The sequence below is a fragment of the Phyllobates terribilis genome, unplaced genomic scaffold (assembly GCF_046119375.1).
Source record: "Phyllobates terribilis strain yellow unplaced genomic scaffold, ASM4611937v1 Scaffold_1__5_contigs__length_1240528914, whole genome shotgun sequence".
Taxonomy (NCBI): Eukaryota; Metazoa; Chordata; class Amphibia; order Anura; family Dendrobatidae; genus Phyllobates; species Phyllobates terribilis.
Window position 1 is genome coordinate 739,258,071 of NW_027362761.1, and position 23,015 is coordinate 739,281,085.

Below are 23,015 nucleotides of genomic sequence, written 5' to 3' on the forward strand. Positions count from 1 at the left end.
TGTATGCTAATGAACTACTGGATTGGGAAGGATAGGCGTCAATAAAAAAGAAATTATTTAGCCATTTGAGAAGATTATCAGATAACATGTGTTTTAGTCCAAATAAATGCTGGGAAATTTTCTGAAGTGCTCCTGCTATATATCCTGATTTCAGCAGGCACCTATACTTTTCTCTAGACGTTTTTCCTTTCCTCATTGTTTCCTTTTGCAGTTTTTCTAAGTATACCTAGGACTGTACTTCTAATGGCCAAAAGTTTTCAGACTGATACAAAATTTGGTTTTCACAAAGTTTACTGCTTCAGCTTTTTTAGTGGTAATTTGTGTAAACTCTAGATTATAATGAATAAAGATCAAATGAATTGCCAAAATGTGCAAACTCATTTCTTGCCATGAAAATTAACCTAATCGCAAAATCTAATTTCCACTGAATTTCAGCTCTTCAAAAAATGACCTGCTTACATGATTTCAGTGATCTTGTCAGCTCAGGAGAAAGTGTTCATGAGGACAAGGCAGCTGTTTTCACTCTGTTCTTATCTTTGACCTTTTTGGCAATTTTTTAGCAAAAAAAAGTCCACGTTTTGCGTAATGGCACAATATTTATGCCAAAAAGTCATGCACACATATAATCACTCTACGGATGGACTGGAGTATGCTTGCCCAAATTTAGCATTTTTTTTAAGTTATAGTTGACAAATCAGCCAAAAATATCTAGAAACCCCAAATCCAACCCACAATAGAGATCATAAAGAAATATCAGGCAAACACATACAAAAAAGACTTTTAAAAAGGCTCAAGTTGAAAAAGGAATCTGGGACTACTGAAAACAGCTAACAGAATATCAAACACTAGACCAAAAATAGGCAATAACAAACTGTGCCCTATCTGCTATCCTTTGGAACATTGAGCCGTTAGTAGCTGCTCCCTCTACGTTGTTTGTTGAGCTAAAATCTAAATGTGACTTCCAATTTGTAAGTTCAGCAATTCTAAACCATAACCTCAGCTAGTTCGCTCTGATAGAGACATCAGAAAATAAACCTCAGCATTAAAGAGTTCATGTCATTTCTCTTTCAGGTACTGGTAACATTCATAAATCAAGAATTTCTAAACTGGATGCAAAAAGAGTCATATTAAAAGTCAACAAAATTAGGTTGTCCTATTAGTCTTCATCAGCAAGTAGGCCCTAGTGAAGTTTTAGTCCTAGAACAATGCTCAGAATTTTGACATGAAGCCCAGATCTGATTTTTTTTTTTTTTTTCATTTTTCTAACATCAACTGAGACAAAGTAGTAATATCACGTGAACAACAAAATATGACTCTGGTGGGACTCGAACCCACAACCTTTGAATCACATCAATTAGGCTAGAAGTCCAATGCGCTATCCATTGCGCCACAGAGCCACAAGTCTCCTGATTAGGGTGGGTGTTCTGCCATGTCTAGACAATCCATTTTTTCCAGATGGTGACTGGATAGCAGTAAGATTCCTGTTCTCTTTGAAACTTTGCCTTAGTCTTCTTATATGTAAAAGTAAAACTGGACAGCAAGAAAATGCATATGCTGTAAAAAAGAAAGATCTATTTCATATTAATACTCACTACATGCGTTTTTTAGTCTTACATGCTAGCAGTTCATTTTAAAGTACTAACAGAGTTCCCTGTTGCTAAAGTGTGGCATGGAAATGTATGCAATTCCAAGAAAGGAGTAGGTTTTGTTGGTTTTAACTCTCAAGTTTTGATCTTTATTACTTTCTACAACTTCAATACAGTAGCCACTGGCCCTCTGGAACTTAAGCCAAGAAAAATGGTTTGGAACATAAGTGTTCTTGTATGCTAATGAACTACTGGATTGGGAAGGATAGGCGTCAATAAAAAAGAAATTATTTAGCCATTTGAGAAGATTATCAGATAACATGAGTTTTAGTCCAAATAAATGCTGGGAAATTTTCTGAAGTGCTCCTGCTATATATCCTGATTTCAGCAGGCACCTATACTTTTCTCTAGACATTTTTCCTTTCCTCATTGTTTCCTTTTGCAGTTTTTCTAAGTATACCTAGGACTGTACTTCTAATGGCAAAAAGTTTTCAGACTGATACAAAATTTGGTTTTCACAAAGTTTACTGCTTCAGCTTTTTTAGTGGTAATTTGTGTAAACTCTAGATTATAATGAATAAAGATCAAATGAATTGCCAAAATGTGCAAACTCATTTCTTGCCATGAAAATTAACCTAATCGCAAAATCTAATTTCCACTGAATTTCAGCTCTTCAAAAAATGACCTGCTTACATGATTTCAGTGATCTCGTCAGCTCAGGAGAAAGTGTTCATGAGGACAAGGCAGCTGTTTTCACTCTGTTCTTATCTTTGACCTCTTTGGCAACTTTATAGCAAAAAAAAGTCCACGTTTTGCGTAATGGCACAATATTTATGCCAAAAAGTCATGCACACATATAATCACTCTACGGATGGACTGGAGTATGCTTGCCCAAATTTAGCATTTTTTTTAAGTTATAGTTGACAAATCAGCCAAAAATATCTAGAAACCCCAAATCCAACCCACAATAGAGATCATAAAGAAATATCAGGCAAACACATACAAAAAAGACTTTTAAAAAGGCTCAAGTTGAAAAAAGAATCTGGGACTACTGAAAACAGCTAACAGAATATCAAACACTAGACCAAAAATAGGCAATAACAAACTGTGCCCTATCTGCTATCCTTTGGAACATTGAGCCATTAGTAGCTGCTCCCTCTACGTTGTTTGTTGAGCTAAAATATAAATGTGACTTCCAATTTGTAAGTTCAGCAATTCTAAACCATAACCTCAGCTAGTTCGCTCTGATAGAGACATCAGAAAATAAACCTCAGCATTAAAGAGTTCATGTCATTTCTCTTTCAGGTTCTGGTAACATTCATAAATCAAGAATTTCTAAACTGGATGCAAAAAAAGTCATTTTAAAAGTCAACAAAATTAAGTTGTCCTATTAGTCTTCAGCAGCAAGTAGGCCCTAGTGAAGTTTTAGTCCTAGAACAATGCTCTGAACTTTGATATGAAGCCCAGATCTGATATTTTTCTTTTTTTTTTTTCATTTTTCTAACATCAACTGAGACAAAGTAGTAATATCACGCGAACAATAAAATATGACTCTGGTGGGACTCGAACCCACAACCTTTGAATCACATCAATTGGCTAGAAGTCCAATGCGCTATCCATTGCACCACAGAGCCACAAGTCTCCTGATTAAGGTGGGTGTTCTGCCATGTCTAGACAATCCATTCTTTCCTGATGGTGACTGGATAGCAGTAAGATTCCTGTTCTCTTTGAAACTTTGCCTTAGTCTTCTTATATGTAAAAGTAAAACTGGACAGCAAGAAAATGCATATGCTGTAAAAAAGAAAGATCTATTTCAGATTAATACTCACTACATGCGTTTTTTAGTCTTACATGCTAGCAGTTCATTTTAAAGTACTAACAGAGTTCCCTGTTGCTAAAGTGTGGCATGGAAATGTATGCAATTCCAAGAAAGGAGTAGGTTTTGTTGGTTTTAACTCTCAAGTTTTGATCTTTATTACTTTCTACAACTTCAATACAGTAGTCACTGGCCCTCTGGAACTTAAGCCAAGAAAAATGGTTTGGAACATAAGTGTTCTTGTATGCTAATGAACTACTGGATTGGGAAGGATAGGCGTCAATAAAAAAGAAATTATTTAGCCATTTGAGAAGATTATCAGATAACATGAGTTTTAGTCCAAATAAATGCTGGGAAATTTTCTGAAGTGCTCCTGCTATATATCCTGATTTCAGCAGGCACCTATACTTTTCTCTAGACATTTTTCCTTTCCTCATTGTTTCCTTTTGCAGTTTTTCTAAGTATACCTAGGACTGTACTTCTAATGGCAAAAAGTTTTCAGACTGATACAAAATTTGGTTTTCACAAAGTTTACTGCTTCAGCTTTTTTAGTGGTAATTTGTGTAAACTCTAGATTATAATGAATAAAGATCAAATGAATTGCCAAAATGTGCAAACTCATTTCTTGCCATGAAAATTAACCTAATCGCAAAATCTAATTTCCACTGAATTTCAGCTCTTCAAAAAATGACCTGCTTACATGATTTCAGTGATCTCGTCAGCTCAGGAGAAAGTGTTCATGAGGACAAGGCAGCTGTTTTCACTCTGTTCTTATCTTTGACCTTTTTGGCAACTTTATAGCAAAAAAAAGTCCACGTTTTGCGTAATGGCACAATATTTATGCCAAAAAGTCATGCACACATACAATCACTCTACGGATGGACTGGAGTATGCTTGCCCAAATTTAGCATTTTTTTTAAGTTATAGTTGACAAATCAGCCAAAAATATCTAGAAACCCCAAATCCACCCACAATAGAGATCATAAAGAAATATCAGGCAAACACATACAAAAAAGACTTTTAAAAAGGCTCAAGTTGAAAAAAGAATCTGGGACTACTGGAAACAGCTAACAGAATATCAAACACTAGACCAAAAATAGGCAATAACAAACTGTGCCCTATCTGCTATCCTTTGGAACATTGAGCCGTTAGTAGCTGCTCCCTCTACGTTGTTTGTTGAGCTAAAATCTAAATGTGACTTCCAATTTGTAAGTTCAGCAATTCTAAACCATAACCTCAGCTAGTTCGCTCTGATAGAGACATCAGAAAATAAACCTCAGCATTAAAGAGTTCATGTCATTTCTCTTTCAGGTACTGGTAACATTCATAAATCAAGAATTTCTAAACTGGATGCAAAAAAAGTCATTTTAAAAGTCAACAAAATTAAGTTGTCCTATTAGTCTTCAGCAGCAAGTAGGCCCTAGTGAAGTTTTAGTCCTAGAACAATGCTCTGAACTTTGATATGAAGCCCAGATCTGATATTTTTCTTTTTTTTTTTCATTTTTCTAACATCAACTGAGACAAAGTAGTAATATCACGCGAACAACAAAATATGACTCTGGTGGGACTCGAACCCACAACCTTTGAATCACATCAATAGGCTAAAAGTCCAATGCGCTATCCATTGCGCCACAGAGCCACAAGTCTCCTGATTAAGGTGGGTGTTCTGCCATGTCTAGACAATCCATTTTTTCCTGATGGTGACTGGATAGCAGTAAGATTCCTGTTCTCTTTGAAACTTTGCCTTAGTCTTCTTATATGTAAAAGTAAAACTGGACAGCAAGAAAATGCATATGCTGTAAAAAAGAAAGATCTATTTCATATTAATACTCACTACATGCGTTTTTTAGTCTTACATGCTAGCAGTTCATTTTAAAGTACTAACAGAGTTCCCTGTTGCTAAAGTGTGGCATGGAAATGTATGCAATTCCAAGAAAGGAGTAGGTTTTGTTGGTTTTAACTCTCAAGTTTTGATCTTTATTACTTTCTACAACTTCAATACAGTTGCCACTGGCCCCCTGGAACTTAAGCCAAGAAAAATGGTTTGGAACATAAGTGTTCTTGTATGCTAATGAACTACTGGATTGGGAAGGATAGGCGTCAATAAAAAAGAAATTATTTAGCCATTTGAGAAGATTATCAGATAACATGTGTTTTAGTCCAAATAAATGCTGGGAAATTTTCTGAAGTGCTCCTGCTATATATCCTGATTTCAGCAGGCACCTATACTTTTCTCTAGACATTTTTCCTTTCGTCATTGTTTCCTTTTGCAGTTTTTCTAAGTATACCTAGGACTGTACTTCTAATGGCAAAAAGTTTTCAGACTGATCCAAAATTTGGTTTTCACAAAGTTTACTGCTTCAGCTTTTTTAGTGGTAATTTGTGTAAACTCTAGATTATAATGAATAAAGATCAAATGAATTGCCAAAATGTGCAAACTCATTTCTTGCCATGAAAATTAACCTAATCGCAAAATCTAATTTCCACTGAATTTCAGCTCTTCAAAAAATGACCTGCTTACATGATTTCAGTGATCTCGTCAGCTCAGGAGAAAGTGTTCATGAGGACAAGGCAGCTGTTTTCACTCTGTTCTTATCTTTGACCTCTTTGGCAACTTTATAGCAAAAAAAAGTCCACGTTTTGCGTAATGGCACAATATTTATGCCAAAAAGTCATGCACACATATAATCACTCTACGGATGGACTGGAGTATGCTTGCCCAAATTTAGCATTTTTTTTAAGTTATAGTTGACAAATCAGCCAAAAATATCTAGAAACCCCAAATCCAACCCACAATAGAGATCATAAAGAAATATCAGGCAAACACATACAAAAAAGACTTTTAAAAAGGCTCAAGTTGAAAAAAGAATCTGGGACTACTGAAAACAGCTAACAGAATATCAAACACTAGACCAAAAATAGGCAATAACAAACTGTGCCCTATCTGCTATCCTTTGGAACATTGAGCCATTAGTAGCTGCTCCCTCTACGTTGTTTGTTGAGCTAAAATATAAATGTGACTTCCAATTTGTAAGTTCAGCAATTCTAAACCATAACCTCAGCTAGTTCGCTCTGATAGAGACATCAGAAAATAAACCTCAGCATTAAAGAGTTCATGTCATTTCTCTTTCAGGTTCTGGTAACATTCATAAATCAAGAATTTCTAAACTGGATGCAAAAAAAGTCATTTTAAAAGTCAACAAAATTAAGTTGTCCTATTAGTCTTCAGCAGCAAGTAGGCCCTAGTGAAGTTTTAGTCCTAGAACAATGCTCTGAACTTTGATATGAAGCCCAGATCTGATATTTTTCTTTTTTTTTTTTCATTTTTCTAACATCAACTGAGACAAAGTAGTAATATCACGCGAACAATAAAATATGACTCTGGTGGGACTCGAACCCACAACCTTTGAATCACATCAATTGGCTAGAAGTCCAATGCGCTATCCATTGCACCACAGAGCCACAAGTCTCCTGATTAAGGTGGGTGTTCTGCCATGTCTAGACAATCCATTCTTTCCTGATGGTGACTGGATAGCAGTAAGATTCCTGTTCTCTTTGAAACTTTGCCTTAGTCTTCTTATATGTAAAAGTAAAACTGGACAGCAAGAAAATGCATATGCTGTAAAAAAGAAAGATCTATTTCAGATTAATACTCACTACATGCGTTTTTTAGTCTTACATGCTAGCAGTTCATTTTAAAGTACTAACAGAGTTCCCTGTTGCTAAAGTGTGGCATGGAAATGTATGCAATTCCAAGAAAGGAGTAGGTTTTGTTGGTTTTAACTCTCAAGTTTTGATCTTTATTACTTTCTACAACTTCAATACAGTAGTCACTGGCCCTCTGGAACTTAAGCCAAGAAAAATGGTTTGGAACATAAGTGTTCTTGTATGCTAATGAACTACTGGATTGGGAAGGATAGGCGTCAATAAAAAAGAAATTATTTAGCCATTTGAGAAGATTATCAGATAACATGAGTTTTAGTCCAAATAAATGCTGGGAAATTTTCTGAAGTGCTCCTGCTATATATCCTGATTTCAGCAGGCACCTATACTTTTCTCTAGACATTTTTCCTTTCCTCATTGTTTCCTTTTGCAGTTTTTCTAAGTATACCTAGGACTGTACTTCTAATGGCAAAAAGTTTTCAGACTGATACAAAATTTGGTTTTCACAAAGTTTACTGCTTCAGCTTTTTTAGTGGTAATTTGTGTAAACTCTAGATTATAATGAATAAAGATCAAATGAATTGCCAAAATGTGCAAACTCATTTCTTGCCATGAAAATTAACCTAATCGCAAAATCTAATTTCCACTGAATTTCAGCTCTTCAAAAAATGACCTGCTTACATGATTTCAGTGATCTCGTCAGCTCAGGAGAAAGTGTTCATGAGGACAAGGCAGCTGTTTTCACTCTGTTCTTATCTTTGACCTTTTTGGCAACTTTTTAGCAAAAAAAAGTCCACGTTTTGCGTAATGGCACAATATTTATGCCAAAAAGTCATGCACACATATAATCACTCTACGGATGGACTGGAGTATGCTTGCCCAAATTTAGCATTTTTTTTAAGTTATAGTTGACAAATCAGCCAAAAATATCTAGAAACCCCAAATCCAACCCACAATAGAGATCATAAAGAAATATCAGGCAAACACATACAAAAAAGACTTTTAAAAAGGCTCAAGTTGAAAAAAGAATCTGGGACTACTGAAAACAGCTAACAGAATATCAAACACAAGACCAAAAATAGGCAATAACAAACTGTGCTCTATCTACTATCCTTTGGAACATTGAGCCGTTAGTAGCTGCTCCCTCTACGTTGCTTGTTGAGCTAAAATCTAAATGTGACTTCGAATTTGTAAGTTCAACAATTCTAAACCATAACCTCAGCTAGTTCGCTCTGATAGAGACATCAGAAAATAAACCTCAGCATTAAAGAGTTCATGTCATTTCTCTTTCAGGTACTGGTAACATTCATAAATCAAGAATTTCTAAACTGGATGCAAAAAAAGTCATTTTAAAAGTCAACAAAATGAAGTTGTCCTATTAGTCTTCAGCAGCAAGTAGGCCCTAGTGAAGTTTTAGTCCTAGAACAATGCTCTGAACTTTGAAATGAAGCCCAGATCTGATATATATTTTTTTTTTTTTCATTTTTCTAACATCAACTGAGACAAAGTAGTAATATCACGCGAACAACAAAATATGACTCTGGTGGGACTCGAACCCACAACCTTTGAATCACATCAATTGGCTAGAAGTCCAATGCGCTATCCATTGCGCCACAGAGCCACAAGTCTCCTGATTAAGGTGGGTGTTCTGCCATGTCTAGACAATCCATTTTTTCCTGATGGTGACTGGATAGCAGTAAGATTCCTGTTCTCTTTGAAACTTTGCCTTAGTCTTCTTATATGTAAAAGTAAAACGGGACAGCAAGAAAATGCATATGCTGTAAAAAAGAAAGATCTATTTCATATTAATAATCACTACATGCGTTTTTTAGTCTTACATGCTAGCAGTTCATTTTAAAGTACTAACAGAGTTCCCTGTTGCTAAAGTGTGGCATGGAAATGTATGCAATTCCAAGAAAGGAGTAGGTTTTGTTGGTTTTAACTCTCAAGTTTTGATCTTTATTACTTTCTACAACTTCAATACAGTAGCCACTGGCCCTCTGGAACTTAAGCCAAGAAAAATGGTTTGGAACATAAGTGTTCTTGTATGCTAATGAACTACTGGATTGGGAAGGATAGGCGTCAATAAAAAAGAAATTATTTAGCCATTTGAGAAGATTATCAGATAACATGTGTTTTAGTCCAAATAAATGCTGGGAAATTTTCTGAAGTGCTCCTGCTATATATCCTGATTTCAGCAGGCACCTATACTTTTCTCTAGACGTTTTTCCTTTCCTCATTGTTTCCTTTTGCAGTTTTTCTAAGTATACCTAGGACTGTACTTCTAATGGCCAAAAGTTTTCAGACTGATACAAAATTTGGTTTTCACAAAGTTTACTGCTTCAGCTTTTTTAGTGGTAATTTGTGTAAACTCTAGATTATAATGAATAAAGATCAAATGAATTGCCAAAATGTGCAAACTCATTTCTTGCCATGAAAATTAACCTAATCGCAAAATCTAATTTCCACTGAATTTCAGCTCTTCAAAAAATGACCTGCTTACATGATTTCAGTGATCTCGTCAGCTCAGGAGAAAGTGTTCATGAGGACAAGGCAGCTGTTTTCACTCTGTTCTTATCTTTGACCTTTTTGGCAACTTTTTAGCAAAAAAAAGTCCACGTTTTGTGTAATGGCACAATATTTATGCCAAAAAGTCATGCACACATATAATCACTCTACGGATGGACTGGAGTATGCTTGCCCAAATTTAGCATTTTTTTTAAGTTATAGTTGACAAATCAGCCAAAAATATCTAGAAACCCCAAATCCAACCCACAATAGAGATCATAAAGAAATATCAGGCAAACACATACAAAAAAGACTTTTAAAAAGGCTCAAGTTGAAAAAAGAATCTGGGACTACTGAAAACAGCTAACAGAATATCAAACACTAGACCAAAAATAGGCAATAACAAACTGTGCCCTATCTGCTATCCTTTGGAACATTGAGCCGTTAGTAGCTGCTCCCTCTACGTTGTTTGTTGAGCTAAAATCTAAGGCTATGTGCCCACGTTGCGGACCTGAAGCATATTTTTTACGCTTCTCCCTGGCGGGAAAATCACATGCGGATATTACATGCGGTTTTCCTGGCAGGTAGAAGCGTTTGTGAGGTGTCTTTGCATGCATTTCCGCATGCGGGTTATCAAGCACTTCTCCAAGCATCACTTGGAAAAGTGCTTGACAACTTGTTCAGAATGGTAAAAATTAAAAAAATAAACTTTATACTCACCTTCCGATGCATTCTCTGCCCCGTCCGGAGTCTTGAGCGGCTCACGCTGTTGTGTGCAGGACCTGCGGTGACGTCATTGAGTCATGTGGTGGGTCACATGACTCAATGACGTGGCAGGTCCTTCAGACAACAGCGCGACGGAGGGAAAACATCAGAAGATAAGTATAAACTTTATTTTATTCTTTTTTTTCCTTTTTCTTTGGTACCCAGGTCTGGATGAGAGTCTCCTCTCCTCCAGACCTGGGTACCATCCGCACATTGATTCCGCTGCGCTTCCGCAAAATTAATGAACATGCTGCGGATTTTTGACCGCAACATATACGCTGCGGAAAAATCCGCAGCATGGGCATTGACATTGCGGAATGCCATTGGGGACCATGGGGTGCGGATATACATGCGTTTTTCAAGCGTTTACGCTGCGGAAATTCCGCAGCATATACGCTTGAAAAACGCTACGTGAGCACACAGCCTAAATGTGACTTCCAATTTGTAAGTTCAGCAATTCTAAACCAAAACCTCAGCTAGTTCGCTCTGATAGAGACATCAGAAAATAAACCTCAGCATTAAAGAGTTCATGTCATTTCTCTTTCAGGTACTGGTAACATTCATAAATCAAGAATTTCTAAACTGGATGCAAAAAAAGTCATTTTAAAAGTCAACAAAATTAAGTTGTCCTATTAGTCTTCAGCAGCAAGTAGGCCCTAGTGAAGTTTTAGTCCTAGAACAATGCTCTGAACTTTGATATGAAGCCCAGATCTGATATTTTTCTTTTTTTTTTTTCATTTTTCTAACATCAACTGAGACAAAGTAGTAACATCACGCGAACAACAAAATATGACTCTGGTGGGACTTGAACCCACAACCTTTGAATCACATCAATTGGCTAGAAGTCCAATGCGCTATCCATTGCGCCACAGAGCCACAAGTCTCCTGATTAAGGTGGGTGTTCTGCCATGTCTAGACAATCCATTTTTTCCTGATGGTGACTGGGTAGCAGTAAGATTCCTGTTCTCTTTGAAACTTTGCCTTAGTCTTCTTATATGTAAAAGTAAAACTGGACAGCAAGAAAATGCATATGCTGTAAAAAAGAAAGATCTATTTCATATTAATACTCACTACATGCGTTTTTTAGTCTTACATGCTAGCAGTTCATTTTAAAGTACTAACAGAGTTCCCTGTTGCTAAAGTGTGGCATGGAAATGTATGCAATTCCAAGAAAGGAGTAGGTTTTGTTGGTTTTAACTCTCAAGTTTTGATCTTTATTACTTTCTACAACTTCAATACAGTAGCCACTGGCCCTCTGGAACTTAAGCCAAGAAAAATGGTTTGGAACATAAGTGTTCTTGTATGCTAATGAACTACTGGATTGGGAAGGATAGGCGTCAATAAAAAAGAAATTATTTAGCCATTTGAGAAGATTATCAGATAACATGAGTTTTAGTCCAAATAAATGCTGGGAAATTTTCTGAAGTGCTCCTGCTATATATCCTGATTTCAGCAGGTACCTATACTTTTCTCTAGACATTTTTCCTTTCCTCATTGTTTCCTTTTGCAGTTTTTCTAAGTATACCTAGGACTGTACTTCTAATGGCCAAAAGTTTTCAGACTGATCCAAAATTTGGTTTTCACAAAGTTTACTGCTTCAGCTTTTTTAGTGGTAATTTGTGTAAACTCTAGATTATAATGAATAAAGATCAAATGAATTGCCAAAATGTGCAAACTCATTTCTTGCCATGAAAATTAACCTAATCGCAAAATCTAATTTCCACTGAATTTCAGCTCTTCAAAAAATGACCTGCTTACATGATTTCAGTGATCTCGTCAGCTCAGGAGAAAGTGTTCATGAGGACAAGGCAGCTGTTTTCACTCTGTTCTTATCTTTGACCTTTTTGGCAACTTTTTAGCAAAAAAAAGTCCACGTTTTGCGTAATGGCACAATATTTATGCCAAAAAGTCATGCACACATATAATCACTCTACGGATGGACTGGAGTATGCTTGCCCAAATTTAGCATTTTTTTTAAGTTATAGTTGACAAATCAGCCAAAAATATCTAGAAACCCCAAATCCAACCCACAATAGAGATCATAAAGAAATATCAGGCAAACACATACAAAAAAGACTTTTAAAAAGGCTCAAGTTGAAAAAAGAATCTGGGACTACTGAAAACAGCTAACAGAATATCAAACACTAGACCAAAAATAGGCAATAACAAACTGTGCCCTATCTGCTATCCTTTGGAACATTGAGCCGTTAGTAGCTGCTCCCTCTACGTTGTTTGTTGAGCTAAAATCTAAGGCTATGTGCCCACGTTGCGGACCTGAAGCATATTTTTTACGCTTCTCCCTGGCGGGAAAATCACATGCGGATATTACATGCGGTTTTCCTGGCAGGTAGAAGCGTTTGTGAGGTGTCTTTGCATGCATTTCCGCATGCGGGTTATCAAGCACTTCTCCAAGCATCACTTGGAAAAGTGCTTGACAACTTGTTCAGAATGGTAAAAATTAAAAAAATAAACTTTATACTCACCTTCCGATGCATTCTCTGCCCCGTCCGGAGTCTTGAGCGGCTCACGCTGTTGTGTGCAGGACCTGCGGTGACGTCATTGAGTCATGTGGTGGGTCACATGACTCAATGACGTGGCAGGTCCTTCAGACAACAGCGCGACGGAGGGAAAACATCAGAAGATAAGTATAAACTTTATTTTATTCTTTTTTTTCCTTTTTCTTTGGTACCCAGGTCTGGATGAGAGTCTCCTCTCCTCCAGACCTGGGTACCATCCGCACATTGATTCCGCTGCGCTTCCGCAAAATTAATGAACATGCTGCGGATTTTTGACCGCAACATATACGCTGCGGAAAAATCCGCAGCATGGGCATTGACATTGCGGAATGCCATTGGGGACCATGGGGTGCGGATATACATGCGTTTTTCAAGCGTTTACGCTGCGGAAATTCCGCAGCATATACGCTTGAAAAACGCTACGTGAGCACACAGCCTAAATGTGACTTCCAATTTGTAAGTTCAGCAATTCTAAACCAAAACCTCAGCTAGTTCGCTCTGATAGAGACATCAGAAAATAAACCTCAGCATTAAAGAGTTCATGTCATTTCTCTTTCAGGTACTGGTAACATTCATAAATCAAGAATTTCTAAACTGGATGCAAAAAAAGTCATTTTAAAAGTCAACAAAATTAAGTTGTCCTATTAGTCTTCAGCAGCAAGTAGGCCCTAGTGAAGTTTTAGTCCTAGAACAATGCTCTGAACTTTGATATGAAGCCCAGATCTGATATTTTTCTTTTTTTTTTTTCATTTTTCTAACATCAACTGAGACAAAGTAGTAACATCACGCGAACAACAAAATATGACTCTGGTGGGACTTGAACCCACAACCTTTGAATCACATCAATTGGCTAGAAGTCCAATGCGCTATCCATTGCGCCACAGAGCCACAAGTCTCCTGATTAAGGTGGGTGTTCTGCCATGTCTAGACAATCCATTTTTTCCTGATGGTGACTGGGTAGCAGTAAGATTCCTGTTCTCTTTGAAACTTTGCCTTAGTCTTCTTATATGTAAAAGTAAAACTGGACAGCAAGAAAATGCATATGCTGTAAAAAAGAAAGATCTATTTCATATTAATACTCACTACATGCGTTTTTTAGTCTTACATGCTAGCAGTTCATTTTAAAGTACTAACAGAGTTCCCTGTTGCTAAAGTGTGGCATGGAAATGTATGCAATTCCAAGAAAGGAGTAGGTTTTGTTGGTTTTAACTCTCAAGTTTTGATCTTTATTACTTTCTACAACTTCAATACAGTAGCCACTGGCCCTCTGGAACTTAAGCCAAGAAAAATGGTTTGGAACATAAGTGTTCTTGTATGCTAATGAACTACTGGATTGGGAAGGATAGGCGTCAATAAAAAAGAAATTATTTAGCCATTTGAGAAGATTATCAGATAACATGAGTTTTAGTCCAAATAAATGCTGGGAAATTTTCTGAAGTGCTCCTGCTATATATCCTGATTTCAGCAGGCACCTATACTTTTCTCTAGACATTTTTCCTTTCCTCATTGTTTCCTTTTGCAGTTTTTCTAAGTATACCTAGGACTGTACTTCTAATGGCAAAAAGTTTTCAGACTGATCCAAAATTTGGTTTTCACAAAGTTTACTGCTTCAGCTTTTTTAGTGGTAATTTGTGTAAACTCTAGATTATAATGAATAAAGATCAAATGAATTGCCAAAATGTGCAAACTCATTTCTTGCCATGAAAATTAACCTAATCGCAAAATCTAATTTCCACTGAATTTCAGCTCTTCAAAAAATGACCTGCTTACATGATTTCAGTGATCTCGTCAGCTCAGGAGAAAGTGTTCATGAGGACAAGGCAGCTGTTTTCACTCTGTTCTTATCTTTGACCTTTTTGGCAACTTTTTAGCAAAAAAAAAGTCCACGTTTTGCGTAATGGCACAATATTTAGGCCAAAAAGTCATGCACACATATAATCACTCTACGGATGGACTGGAGTATGCTTGCCCAAATTTAGCATTTTTTTTAAGTTATAGTTGACAAATCAGCCAAAAATATCTAGAAACCCCAAATCCAACCCACAATAGAGATCATAAAGAAATATCAGGCAAACACATACAAAAAAGACTTTTAAAAAGGCTCAAGTTGAAAAAAGAATCTGGGACTACTGAAAACAGCTAACAGAATATCAAACACTAGACCAAAAATAGGCAATAACAAACTGTGCCCTATCTGCTATCCTTTGGAACATTGAGCCGTTAGTAGCTGCTCCCTCTACGTTGTTTGTTGAGCTAAAATCTAAGGCTATGTGCCCACGTTGCGGACCTGAAGCATATTTTTTACGCTTCTCCCTGGCGGGAAAATCACATGCGGATATTACATGCGGTTTTCCCGGCAGGTAGAAGCGTTTGTGAGGTGTCTTTGCATGCATTTCCGCATGCGGGTTATCAAGCACTTCTCCAAGCATCACTTGGAAAAGTGCTTGACAACTTGTTCAGAATGGTAAAAATTAAAAAAATAAACTTTATACTCACCTTCCGATGCATTCTCTGCCCCGTCCGGAGTCTTGAGCGGCTCACGCTGTTGTGTGCAGGACCTGCGGTGACGTCATTGAGTCATGTGGTGGGTCACATGACTCAATGACGTGGCAGGTCCTTCAGACAACAGCGCGACGGAGGGAAAACATCAGAAGATAAGTATAAACTTTATTTTATTCTTTTTTTTCCTTTTTCTTTGGTACCCAGGTCTGGATGAGAGTCTCCTCTCCTCCAGACCTGGGTACCATCCGCACATTGATTCCGCTGCGCTTCCGCAAAATTAATGAACATGCTGCGGATTTTTGACCGCAACATATATGCTGCGGAAAAATCCGCAGCATGGGCATTGACATTGCGGAATGCCATTGGGGACCATGGGGTGCGGATATACATGCGTTTTTCAAGCGTTTACGCTGCGGAAATTCCGCAGCATATACGCTTGAAAAACGCTACGTGAGCACACAGCCTAAATTTGACTTCCAATTTGTAAGTTCAGCAATTCTAAACCAAAACCTCAGCTAGTTCGCTCTGATAGAGACATCAGAAAATAAACCTCAGCATTAAAGAGTTCATGTCATTTCTCTTTCAGGTACTGGTAACATTCATAAATCAAGAATTTCTAAACTGGATGCAAAAAAAGTCATTTTAAAAGTCAACAAAATTAAGTTGTCCTATTAGTCTTCAGCAGCAAGTAGGCCCTAGTGAAGTTTTAGTCCTAGAACAATGCTCTGAACTTTGATATGAAGCCCAGATCTGATATTTTTCTTTTTTTTTTTTCATTTTTCTAACATCAACTGAGACAAAGTAGTAACATCACGCGAACAACAAAATATGACTCTGGTGGGACTTGAACCCACAACCTTTGAATCACATCAATTGGCTAGAAGTCCAATGCGCTATCCATTGCGCCACAGAGCCACAAGTCTCCTGATTAAGGTGGGTGTTCTGCCATGTCTAGACAATCCATTTTTTCCTGATGGTGACTGGGTAGCAGTAAGATTCCTGTTCTCTTTGAAACTTTGCCTTAGTCTTCTTATATGTAAAAGTAAAACTGGACAGCAAGAAAATGCATATGCTGTAAAAAAGAAAGATCTATTTCATATTAATACTCACTACATGCGTTTTTTAGTCTTACATGCTAGCAGTTCATTTTAAAGTACTAACAGAGTTCCCTGTTGCTAAAGTGTGGCATGGAAATGTATGCAATTCCAAGAAAGGAGTAGGTTTTGTTGGTTTTAACTCTCAAGTTTTGATCTTTATTACTTTGTACAACTTCAATACAGTAGCCACTGGCCCTCTGGAACTTAAGCCAAGAAAAATGGTTTGGAACATAAGTGTTCTTGTATGCTAATGAACTACTGGATTGGGAAGGATAGGCGTCAATAAAAAAGAAATTATTTAGCCATTTGAGAAGATTATCAGATAACATGAGTTTTAGTCCAAATAAATGCTGGGAAATTTTCTGAAGTGCTCCTGCTATATATCCTGATTTCAGCAGGCACCTATACTTTTCTCTAGACATTTTTCCTTTCCTCATTGTTTCCTTTTGCAGTTTTTCTAAGTATACCTAGGACTGTACTTCTAATGGCAAAAAGTTTTCAGACTGATCCAAAATTTGGTTTTCACAAAGTTTACTGCTTCAGCTTTTTTAGTGGTAATTTGTGTAAACTCTAGATTATAATGAATAAAGATCAAATGAATTGCCAAAATGTGCAAACTCATTTCTTGCCATGAAAATTAACCTAATCGCAAAATCTAATTTCCACTGAATTTCAGCTCTTCAAAAAATGACCTGCTTACATGATTTCAGTGATCTCGTCAGCTCAGGAGAAAGTGTTCATGAGGACAAGGCAGCTGTTTTCACTCTGTTCTTATCTTTGACCTTTTTGGCAACTTTTTAGCAAAAAAAAGTCCACGTTTTGCGTAATGGCACAATATTTATGCCAAAAAGTCATGCACACATATAATCACTCTACGGATGGACTGGAGTATGCTTGCCCAAATTTAGCATTTTTTTTAAGTTATAGTTGACAAATCAGCCAAAAATATCTAGAAACCCCAAATCCAACCCACAATAGAGATCATAAAGAAATATCAGGCAAACACATACAAAAAAGACTTTTAAAAAGGCTCAAGTTGAAAAAAGAATCTGGGACTACTGAAAACAGCTAACAGAATATCAAACACTAGACCAAAAATAGGCAATAACAAACTGTGCCCTATCTGCTATCCTTTGGAACATTGAGCCGTTAGTAGCTGCTCCCTCTACGTTGTTTGTTGAGCTAAAATCTAAATGTGACTTCCAATTTGTAAGTTCAGCAATTCTAAACCATAACCTCAGCTAGTTCGCTCTGATAGAGACATCAGAAAATAAACCTCAGCATTAAAGAGTTCATGTCATTTCTCTTTCAGGTACTGGTAACATTCATAAATCAAGAATTTCTAAACTGGATGCAAAAAAAGTCATTTTAAAAGTCAACAAAATGAAGTTGTCCTATTAGTCTTCAGCAGCAAGTAGGCCCTAGTGAAGTTTTAGTCCTAGAACAATGCTCTGAACTTTGATATGAAGCCCAGATCTGATATTTTTCTTTTTTTTTTTCATTTTTCTAACATCAACTGAGACAAAGTAGTAATATCACGCGAACAACAAAATATGACTCTGGTGGGACTCAAACCCACAAACTTTGAATCACATCAATTGGCTAGAAGTCCAATGCGCTATCCATTGCGCCACAGAGCCACAAATCTCCTGATTAAGGTGGGTGTTCTGCCATGTCTAGACAATCCATTTTTTCCTGATGGTGACTGGATAGCAGTAAGATTCCTGTTCTCTTTGAAACTTTGCCTTAGTCTTCTTATATGTAAAAGTAAAACTGGACAGCAAGAAAATGCATATGCTGTAAAAAAGAAAGATCTATTTCATATTAATACTCACTACATGCGTTTTTTAGTCTTACATGCTAGCAGTTCATTTTAAAGTACTAACAGAGTTCCCTGTTGCTAAAGTGTGGCATGGAAATGTATGCAATTCCAAGAAAGGAGTAGGTTTTGTTGGTTTTAACTCTCAAGTTTTGATCTTTATTACTTTCTACAACTTCAATACAGTTGCCACTGGCCCTCTGGAACTTAAGCCAAGAAAAATGGTTTGGAACATAAGTGTTCTTGTATGCTAATGAACTACTGGATTGGGAAGGATAGGCGTCAATAAAAAAGAAATTATTTAGCCATTTGAGAAGATTATCAGATAACATGTGTTTTAGTCCAAATAAATGCTGGGAAATTTTCTGAAGTGCTCCTGCTATATATCCTGATTTCAGCAGGCACCTATACTTTTCTCTAGACATTTTTCCTTTCGTCATTGTTTCCTTTTGCAGTTTTTCTAAGTATACCTAGGACTGTACTTCTAATGGCAAAAAGTTTTCAGACTGATCCAAAATTTGGTTTTCACAAAGTTTACTGCTTCAGCTTTTTTAGTGGTAATTTGTGTAAACTCTAGATTATAATGAATAAAGATCAAATGAATTGCCAAAATGTGCAAACTCATTTCTTGCCATGAAAATTAACCTAATCGCAAAATCTAATTTCCACTGAATTTCAGCTCTTCAAAAAATGACCTGCTTACATGATTTCAGTGATCTCGTCAGCTCAGGAGAAAGTGTTCATGAGGACAAGGCAGCTGTTTTCACTCTGTTCTTATCTTTGACCTTTTTGGCAACTTTTTAGCAAAAAAAAGTCCACGTTTTGCGTAATGGCACAATATTTATGCCAAAAAGTCATGCACACATATAATCACTCTACGGATGGACTGGAGTATGCTTGCCCAAATTTAGCATTTTTTTTAAGTTATAGTTGACAAATCAGCCAAAAATATCTAGAAACCCCAAATCCAACCCACAATAGAGATCATAAAGAAATATCAGGCAAACACATACAAAAAAGACTTTTAAAAAGGCTCAAGTTGAAAAAAGAATCTGGGACTACTGAAAACAGCTAACAGAATATCAAACACTAGACCAAAAATAGGCAATAACAAACTGTGCCCTATCTGCTATCCTTTGGAACATTGAGCCGTTAGTAGCTGCTCCCTCTACGTTGTTTGTTGAGCTAAAATCTAAGGCTATGTGCCCACGTTGCGGACCTGAAGCATATTTTTTACGCTTCTCCCTGGCGGGAAAATCACATGCGGATATTACATGCGGTTTTCCCGGCAGGTAGAAGCGTTTGTGAGGTGTCTTTGCATGCATTTCCGCATGCGGGTTATCAAGCACTTCTCCAAGCATCACTTGGAAAAGTGCTTGACAACTTGTTCAGAATGGTAAAAATTAAAAAAATAAACTTTATACTCACCTTCCGATGCATTCTCTGCCCCGTCCGGAGTCTTGAGCGGCTCACGCTGTTGTGTGCAGGACCTGCGGTGACGTCATTGAGTCATGTGGTGGGTCACATGACTCAATGACGTGGCAGGTCCTTCAGACAACAGCGCGACGGAGGGAAAACATCAGAAGATAAGTATAAACTTTATTTTATTCTTTTTTTTCGTTTTTCTTTGGTACCCAGGTCTGGATGAGAGTCTCCTCTCCTCCAGACCTGGGTACCATCCGCACATTGATTCCGCTGCGCTTCCGCAAAATTAATGAACATGCTGCGGATTTTTGACCGCAACATATATGCTGCGGAAAAATCCGCAGCATGGGCATTGACATTGCGGAATGCCATTGGGGACCATGGGGTGCGGATATACATGCGTTTTTCAAGCGTTTACGCTGCGGAAATTCCGCAGCATATACGCTTGAAAAACGCTACGTGAGCACACAGCCTAAATGTGACTTCCAATTTGTAAGTTCAGCAATTCTAAACCAAAACCTCAGCTAGTTCGCTCTGATAGAGACATCAGAAAATAAACCTCAGCATTAAAGAGTTCATGTCATTTCTCTTTCAGGTACTGGTAACATTCATAAATCAAGAATTTCTAAACTGGATGCAAAAAAAGTCATTTTAAAAGTCAACAAAATTAAGTTGTCCTATTAGTCTTCAGCAGCAAGTAGGCCCTAGTGAAGTTTTAGTCCTAGAACAATGCTCTGAACTTTGATATGAAGCCCAGATCTGATATTTTTCTTTTTTTTTTTTCATTTTTCTAACATCAACTGAGACAAAGTAGTAACATCACGCGAACAACAAAATATGACTCTGGTGGGACTTGAACCCACAACCTTTGAATCACATCAATTGGCTAGAAGTCCAATGCGCTATCCATTGCGCCACAGAGCCACAAGTCTCCTGATTAAGGTGGGTGTTCTGCCATGTCTAGACAATCCATTTTTTCCTGATGGTGACTGGGTAGCAGTAAGATTCCTGTTCTCTTTGAAACTTTGCCTTAGTCTTCTTATATGTAAAAGTAAAACTGGACAGCAAGAAAATGCATATGCTGTAAAAAAGAAAGATCTATTTCATATTAATACTCACTACATGCGTTTTTTAGTCTTACATGCTAGCAGTTCATTTTAAAGTACTAACAGAGTTCCCTGTTGCTAAAGTGTGGCATGGAAATGTATGCAATTCCAAGAAAGGAGTAGGTTTTGTTGGTTTTAACTCTCAAGTTTTGATCTTTATTACTTTGTACAACTTCAATACAGTAGCCACTGGCCCTCTGGAACTTAAGCCAAGAAAAATGGTTTGGAACATAAGTGTTCTTGTATGCTAATGAACTACTGGATTGGGAAGGATAGGCGTCAATAAAAAAGAAATTATTTAGCCATTTGAGAAGATTATCAGATAACATGCGTTTTAGTCCAAATAAATGCTGGGAAATTTTCTGAAGTGCTCCTGCTATATATCCTGATTTCAGCAGGCACCTATACTTTTCTCTAGACATTTTTCCTTTCCTCATTGTTTCCTTTTGCAGTTTTTCTAAGTATACCTAGGACTGTACTTCTAATGGCAAAAAGTTTTCAGACTGATCCAAAATTTGGTTTTCACAAAGTTTACTGCTTCAGCTTTTTTAGTGGTAATTTGTGTAAACTCTAGATTATAATGAATAAAGATCAAATGAATTGCCAAAATGTGCAAACTCATTTCTTGCCATGAAAATTAACCTAATCGCAAAATCTAATTTCCACTGAATTTCAGCTCTTCAAAAAATGACCTGCTTACATGATTTCAGTGATCTCGTCAGCTCAGGAGAAAGTGTTCATGAGGACAAGGCAGCTGTTTTCACTCTGTTCTTATCTTTGACCTTTTTGGCAACTTTTTAGCAAAAAAAAGTCCACGTTTTGCGTAATGGCACAATATTTATGCCAAAAAGTCATGCACACATATAATCACTCTACGGATGGACTGGAGTATGCTTGCCCAAATTTAGCATTTTTTTTAAGTTATAGTTGACAAATCAGCCAAAAATATCTAGAAACCCCAAATCCAACCCACAATAGAGATCATAAAGAAATATCAGGCAAACACATACAAAAAAGACTTTTAAAAAGGCTCAAGTTGAAAAAAGAATCTGGGACTACTGAAAACAGCTAACAGAATATCAAACACTAGACCAAAAATAGGCAATAACAAACTGTGCCCTATCTGCTATCCTTTGGAACATTGAGCTGTTAGTAGCTGCTCCCTCTACGTTGTTTGTTGAGCTAAAATCTAAATGTGACTTCCAATTTGTAAGTTCAGCAATTCTAAACCATAACCTCAGCTAGTTCGCTCTGATAGAGACATCAGAAAATAAACCTCAGCATTAAAGAGTTCATGTCATTTCTCTTTCAGGTACTGGTAACATTCATAAATCAAGAATTTCTAAACTGGATGCAAAAAAAGTCATTTTAAAAGTCAACAAAATGAAGTTGTCCTATTAGTCTTCAGCAGCAAGTAGGCCCTAGTGAAGTTTTAGTCCTAGAACAATGCTCTGAACTTTGATATGAAGCCCAGATCTGATATTTTTCTTTTTTTTTTTCATTTTTCTAACATCAACTGAGACAAAGTAGTAATATCACGCGAACAACAAAATATGACTCTGGTGGGACTTGAACCCACAACCTTTGAATCACATCAATTGGCTAGAAGTCCAATGCGCTATCCATTGCGCCACAGAGCCACAAGTCTCCTGATTAAGGTGGGTGTTCTGCCATGTCTAGACAATCCATTTTTTCCTGATGGTGACTGGATAGCAGTAAGATTCCTGTTCTCTTTGAAACTTTGCCTTAGTCTTCTTATATGTAAAAGTAAAACGGGACAGCAAGAAAATGCATATGCTGTAAAAAAGAAAGATCTATTTCATATTAATAATCACTACATGCGTTTTTTAGTCTTACATGCTAGCAGTTCATTTTAAAGTACTAACAGAGTTCCCTGTTGCTAAAGTGTGGCATGGAAATGTATGCAATTCCAAGAAAAGAGTAGGTTTTGTTGGTTTTAACTCTCAAGTTTTGATCTTTATTACTTTCTACAACTTCAATACAGTAGCCACTGGCCCTCTGGAACTTAAGCCAAGAAAAATGGTTTGGAACATAAGTGTTCTTGTATGCTAATGAACTACTGGATTGGGAAGGATAGGCGTCAATAAAAAAGAAATTATTTAGCCATTTGAGAAGATTATCAGATAACATGTGTTTTAGTCCAAATAAATGCTGGGAAATTTTCTGAAGTGCTCCTGCTATATATCCTGAT

The 23,015-nt window shown here is 37.0% G+C and overlaps 11 non-coding genes across 11 annotated transcripts; all 11 read right to left on the reverse strand.

Moving 5' to 3' along the window:
• Window positions 1-1,310: 1,310 nt before the first annotated feature.
• Window positions 1,311-1,397, reverse strand: TRNAR-UCU (transfer RNA arginine (anticodon UCU)). The gene is given in 2 exon segments: window positions 1,311-1,346; window positions 1,361-1,397. It is a non-coding gene; the product is annotated as a tRNA-Arg (tRNA).
• Window positions 1,398-3,134: 1,737 nt separating this feature from the next.
• Window positions 3,135-3,220, reverse strand: TRNAR-UCU (transfer RNA arginine (anticodon UCU)). Its single transcript is given in 2 exon segments — window positions 3,135-3,170; window positions 3,184-3,220. It is a non-coding gene; the product is annotated as a tRNA-Arg (tRNA).
• A 1,735-nt stretch (window positions 3,221-4,955) lies between these two features.
• On the reverse strand, window positions 4,956-5,041 carry TRNAK-UUU (transfer RNA lysine (anticodon UUU)). Its single transcript is given in 2 exon segments — window positions 4,956-4,991; window positions 5,005-5,041. It is a non-coding gene; the product is annotated as a tRNA-Lys (tRNA).
• A 1,737-nt stretch (window positions 5,042-6,778) lies between these two features.
• Window positions 6,779-6,864, reverse strand: TRNAR-UCU (transfer RNA arginine (anticodon UCU)). Its single transcript is given in 2 exon segments — window positions 6,779-6,814; window positions 6,828-6,864. It is a non-coding gene; the product is annotated as a tRNA-Arg (tRNA).
• Window positions 6,865-8,600: 1,736 nt separating this feature from the next.
• Window positions 8,601-8,686, reverse strand: TRNAR-UCU (transfer RNA arginine (anticodon UCU)). The gene is given in 2 exon segments: window positions 8,601-8,636; window positions 8,650-8,686. It is a non-coding gene; the product is annotated as a tRNA-Arg (tRNA).
• A 2,442-nt stretch (window positions 8,687-11,128) lies between these two features.
• TRNAR-UCU (transfer RNA arginine (anticodon UCU)) lies at window positions 11,129-11,214 on the reverse strand. The gene is given in 2 exon segments: window positions 11,129-11,164; window positions 11,178-11,214. It is a non-coding gene; the product is annotated as a tRNA-Arg (tRNA).
• A 2,442-nt stretch (window positions 11,215-13,656) lies between these two features.
• On the reverse strand, window positions 13,657-13,742 carry TRNAR-UCU (transfer RNA arginine (anticodon UCU)). Its single transcript is given in 2 exon segments — window positions 13,657-13,692; window positions 13,706-13,742. It is a non-coding gene; the product is annotated as a tRNA-Arg (tRNA).
• A 2,443-nt stretch (window positions 13,743-16,185) lies between these two features.
• Window positions 16,186-16,271, reverse strand: TRNAR-UCU (transfer RNA arginine (anticodon UCU)). Its single transcript is given in 2 exon segments — window positions 16,186-16,221; window positions 16,235-16,271. It is a non-coding gene; the product is annotated as a tRNA-Arg (tRNA).
• A 1,736-nt stretch (window positions 16,272-18,007) lies between these two features.
• On the reverse strand, window positions 18,008-18,093 carry TRNAR-UCU (transfer RNA arginine (anticodon UCU)). The gene is given in 2 exon segments: window positions 18,008-18,043; window positions 18,057-18,093. It is a non-coding gene; the product is annotated as a tRNA-Arg (tRNA).
• Window positions 18,094-20,535: 2,442 nt separating this feature from the next.
• TRNAR-UCU (transfer RNA arginine (anticodon UCU)) lies at window positions 20,536-20,621 on the reverse strand. Its single transcript is given in 2 exon segments — window positions 20,536-20,571; window positions 20,585-20,621. It is a non-coding gene; the product is annotated as a tRNA-Arg (tRNA).
• A 1,736-nt stretch (window positions 20,622-22,357) lies between these two features.
• Window positions 22,358-22,443, reverse strand: TRNAR-UCU (transfer RNA arginine (anticodon UCU)). The gene is given in 2 exon segments: window positions 22,358-22,393; window positions 22,407-22,443. It is a non-coding gene; the product is annotated as a tRNA-Arg (tRNA).
• Window positions 22,444-23,015: the final 572 nt, after the last annotated feature.